Genomic DNA, 5643 nt, shown 5'->3' with positions numbered 1-5643 from the left:
TTGTGAAGGACATCTTACTGCATCCTTACCAGGTCTGGCCAATATGTGACTCCAAACACCAGTAATATGGTTAACTCGTAGCTGCCCACTGGACAATTAGGAAAGGGTAACAAATGTTGGCTTAGCCAGTGATGTATACATCCAGTGAATGAACGTTTTATTAATAAAATCTCCTGAGTCCTTCCTCTATAGCCTGATGCCCTGATCTCCTTCATTACAGAAGGCTTTTCAACCTCAAATTGGCATACTCGCCCATGATCCCAGTGTGCTCCAGAACCTCTGATCTGATTGCAAATCTTGCTACCACATTGTCCATCTTCCTCATCCCCAACTTGACTGTTGGACCCAGTTATCTAAGGGCTACTGCAGTGGTAATAATGCCTCAATCCAGTCATTGCTGGAAACTGCATCAGAGCATTATCACAATGAGGTCTGATCTCCTATATCTTGAAAACCATTCAACTCACCAATTGGTTAAGGGCATTTAACCTTCATTCTTGTACCCTCTCTTTCCTCTTGCTTAAAAATGGCATCTTAAACCATTAAATGGTATGGTACAAGATCATCCATTAGAAATCAGTTTGAAATGATTGCTACTATTTTATATTGATTAATGTGTATTATTAAAATGTGGCAGAGTTATGAAATATGGATGTTGAAGAATCTCATAAAGTTTATTTTACGAAATGTATTAATTGAAATTATCACATAAAACTAGGGTAGCATCTGGCTCATAATTGATTCCAAACCTACAAGAGCTAAATAACCTTTGAGAATGCCCAACAGTAACCCAAGCTACTGAAGTCAGAGTTTCATTGTAAGGTCACTCATGATAAATTTAGTACTCCAATCATCAGACCAGATTATATGCTGGTCTCTTGTGAGCACATGTGATTTTCCTATTCTACTCACAGCTGACCAGCTCTTAGCTCATTGTGAGTATCTTTGGTACACACTTCATTGCTAGTGACTGAACAGCTGACCCTGGAGAAAATAAACAGTGCTAAAAATACTTGACTACAAGCTTCTTTTATCAAACAACTGTATTAGGTTTGGGATTAATAGTCATTGAGACAGCGTGGTTTTAAAAATAATCCAGACCACTTAATATTCACTTAAGGCAGAAATAGTAGTAATCTACGCAACAAAAGAGTAGAGTGAATCTTAAATAAATATATTGAGATACTTAGAATTACTTTAAAATAATATATAACCTAATTTCCCTTACTTATGCAATTATTATTTTTTTGTTCAACCTTACAATATGATTTTCTTTATCTCTTTAAATCTGTTTGTCAAGTCTAGCTGTTAGCTCATTGCCAAATCTATGTATATGGAATGAGCTGCCAGAGGAAGTGGTGGAGGCAAGTACAATTGCAACATTGAAAAGGCATTTGGATGGGTATATGAATAGGAAGGGTTTGGAGGGATATGGGGAGAAAGTGAGGTCTGCAGATGCTGGAGATCAGAGCTGAAAATGTGTTGCTGGAAAAGCGCAGCAGGTCAGGCAGCATCCAGGGAACAGGAGAATCAACGTTTCGGGCATAAGCCTGAAGAAGGGCTTATGCCCGAAACGTCGATTCTCCTGTTCCCTGGATGCTGCCTGACCTGCTACGCTTTTCCAGCAACACATTTTCAGCTTGGAGGGATATGGGCAGGGCTGGGATATGGGCAGGTGGGACGAGATTGGGTTGGGATATCTGGTTGGCATGGACAGATTGGACCGAAGGGTCTGTTTCCATGCTGTACATCTCTATGACTTTATGACTCTAATCAGCCCTTTATTGGACGTGCTGAAATAGGAAAGAGTTCATCAAAGACTTTTTTTTTAACTTCCCTCTTTTTGAAGGAGAACCTGGTTTTTGCTCAGGATGCTTCTCATTTTTTTTTTAACAATTCTATCAGTGAATGGGCATTGCTGGCTAGGCCAACATCTATTGAGCATGATTGCTGTTGCGAAGGTGATAGTGAGTAACCATCTTGAATTGCTGCAGTCCACGTGATTTAGGTAATCCCAGAACTACTCTTAAGAAGGTAGTTTCAGGATTTTGACCCAGCAACAGTGAAGGAATGGTGATATAGTTCTGAGTCAGGATGGTGTGTGGTTCGGAGGGGAATTCACATTTGGTGATGTTCGTATGCATCTGCTGACCTTACCTTCTAGACCGTGGAGGTTTGGAGAATGCTGTTGAAAAACCTGAAAGATACAGGGTCACCTATTATTGATAGAAATAAACTCAAATTGTGATAGATTTTGTGTGTACGAATAATCCTGGAATTATTTCAAGATTAAATCATTTACTTGATTGATAAATGGTGTGCCTCACATCACAACCACTGAATCTCAGTTTTTAAAGGTACTTGAATTCCAGACCATCACTATTAGCATTTGACCAAGTGTAATATCAGGGAGCATTACAGTCAAAAATATTGGTGGAAAAGTGTCCACTGGTTTGAGTCATATCTGATTCAAAGGAAAATGGTAATGGTTGTTAGGGGTCCATCATGCAGGATAAGTATTTTCAAATCAACCTGTTCAGAGATGTTATTGCACACCTTTGCAGCAAGTATAATTTGAACCCACACTTCCGGGCTCAGAGGTAGATCCCAAAGTTCCACAGAGTAATGTCCTGGTCCCACCATACTCAGCTGCCTCATCAATAACCTTTCTCCCATCATTTGGTCAGAGGTGGAAACATTCACTGATGATTGTACAATGTTCAGCACTATTCCAGATTACTCAGATACTGAAGCAGCCTCTGTCCAAATTCATCAGGACAGTATTCAGGCTTGGATTAATAAATGACAAATAGCAGTCATACCAGACAAGTAACAAATAACAACCATCTACAACATGAGAGAATGCAATCATAGTCCCTTGATATTCAATGACATTCCTATCACTGAATCCCCCAACACACTGGGAGATACCATCGATCAGAAACCGAACTTAACCAGCCATACAAATACTGCGGCCACAAGAGCAAGTAATTCACCTCTTGATTCTTCAAAGCCTGTCCACATTTTAGAAGGCTCAAGTCAGACATGTGCTGGAATACTCCCAATTTGCCTCCATCCACATTGAAAGAAATTAGGGACAAAGCAGCCTTCTTATTTGGCACTCCATCAAATAACTTCATGATGCAGTCTCTCCACATTGATGTACTGTGATAGCAGTGCATGCCATCTATAAGATGCACTGCAACAATTCACAGGTCTCCTTCAACAGTAGCTTATTAACCCATGATGTCTACAATCTAGAAGGAGTAGGACAACAGATTAATGGAAATGCCACCATCTTCGATTTCCCATCCAGACACACACCATCCTGACTTGGAAATACATTATTGTTCCTTCACTGACGCTAGGTATAAGGCCTGTAACTCCTTTCCTAACAGCACTTTGGGCGTAACTACGCCCCATGGACTACAGTGGTTTGAGAAGGCAACTCACCACCACCACCTTCTCGAGGACAGATTTGGATGGATTATTCACAGTATGTGAACAAATTTTAAAAAGTATCTGAACATTTGAGTCCCCTGCTCCCAACTCAAAGTCAAGAATGTTCCCTTATTCATGGTTACTGTCCCCTTGAAGGCATTTTTACAATCTACTGCTCATTGTATTTGAGACATTGCTGTTCCTCCTTAAACTAATTTTTCAGCAAAATTCTCTCCAGACTGTGCTGACGGTTTCTCAGTTTGCACAAGTCTGCTTCATTCCAGGGTCCAGATTGCACAGTTACCAGGGAAACACAAACACGGGTTTTTAATCACCAAGCATTTGTGAGCTCGTAAACTTGCATTTACCAAGAAATTTTAGCAAAGACTCTGCAGAATCACTTTCCTGCTTGTTGTGTCTATGGATGATTCATGGAATATCAAGATCACTGCAGTTGTCAGGGCGGTTCAGAGGTTTTTCAGAATATTCATTTGTAATTATTGATCAAAATGTTTAATACATGACATGGTTACACATGGTGACCAATTGTAAGGAATTGTATTGCAGCAACTTTTTAAAATCTCATCCTTCTCCCTCTTTGAGAGGCATTGATTCTTTCAAAAGTGCTGACATCCAATTGGTAACTTGCCAAATGGATAATTTCTTTTCCCTCGTCACTTTTCTCCCTTCCTGTCCTGAAGGCATTGACTCTTTGCTCAATCACAGTTCCATACGTGCCTTGTACTCTTCAATATCTCATCCTGAAGAAGTGATGATTGTGCTTGGAAGCTTTAATAGCAGATGTTAGATTAGCAACTAGCAAATCAAAGCAGAAACAGTCTTGATATTCCACAACATTCCTGCATTTACAGAAGGGTTGCTGGATAGTGATCTAGTGTGGGAGTTCTGCTAAGTTTTCTCCTCCTCGCTGAATAGTTCTGCAGCCAATTATAGGGTGTCCACCACATGGTCTATATCTGCCAGTGACTAACTGAATATATTTTCTGAGCTACCAAATTCTTTATTTGCAATCTGCCAGAATAATGGCCCAATCTTTATTCGATGCAAGAATTCAACTTGGGTTCAATGGGGTGAATGGTAGGATTTCTCCAATGCACCAACTTGAGGCCAATGTCATTTTACATTCCCGGGACAATTTTCATAATCTATGTGTCACTCCTGTCTAGTTATGATTTTCAGGCCAGTGGGTAAGGGAATGACTTGGAGTGGGAGGATGCTACATGTCCACAAGAAGACAATAAATAATTCAATTTAATCTCCATCTTTTTTTATTTCAAAAATATACTTTATTCATAAATACTTTGATGATCTGTACACTTGGACATGCCATACGTATGTAAACATTCCATTTCTTTGCATACTGAAAACCGAGTAATCATTCTTATTTACAGGTCTGTACGATTACATTTTAAGCTGAGGCGTCAGCAGAGCCCAATTAACTGCGTGGGCCCCCTGCTCTTCTTAGACAGGCAGATGTTACACGGTGGTCTTTCTCCAAGCTTCAGCGCGTCCCTCAATACATTGTCCTGGACCTTGGAATGTGCCAGTCTACAACACTCAGTCGAGGTCAACTCCTTCAGCTGGAAGATAAACAGGTTTTGGACCACCCAGAGAGTGTCAATCATCGAGTTGATGATCCTCCAGGCACAGTTGATATTCGTCTCGGTGTGCATCCCGGGGAACAGGCCGCAGAGCACGGAGTCCCACATCACGGCGCTGCTCGGGTCGAACCTCGACAAACACCACTGCATTCCTCTCCAGACTTCTTCTGCGTAGGCACATTCCAGAAGGAGGTGTGTGACAGTCTCGCCCCCCCCCCAACAGCTGCTTCAAGGGCAGCGTGCGGTGCGGCTGAGAGTCCAGGCGTGCATAAAGGATCTCACAGGCAGAGCCCTTCTCACCACCAGCCAAGCCATGTCTTGGTGCTTGTTGGAAAGTTCTGGCGATGAGGCATTCTGCCAAATGGCTTTGACAGTCTGCTCAGGGAACCGCTCGATAGGATCCACCCTCTCCTTTTCCCGAAGGGTCTCAAGGACACTACGTGCTGACCACTTCCTGATGGACTTGTGGTCAAAGGTGTTTTTCTTCATAAACTTCTCCACAAAGGAAAGGTGATACGGAACGGTCCAACTACACAGAGCGTTCCGCGGCAGCGAGGCCAGGCCCATCCTTCGCAAAACC

Source organism: Chiloscyllium plagiosum, chromosome 26 (assembly GCF_004010195.1).
Source record: "Chiloscyllium plagiosum isolate BGI_BamShark_2017 chromosome 26, ASM401019v2, whole genome shotgun sequence".
In the NCBI taxonomy this organism is placed as follows: domain Eukaryota; kingdom Metazoa; phylum Chordata; class Chondrichthyes; order Orectolobiformes; family Hemiscylliidae; genus Chiloscyllium; species Chiloscyllium plagiosum.
Note: the sequence above shows the minus strand (reverse complement) of the source record.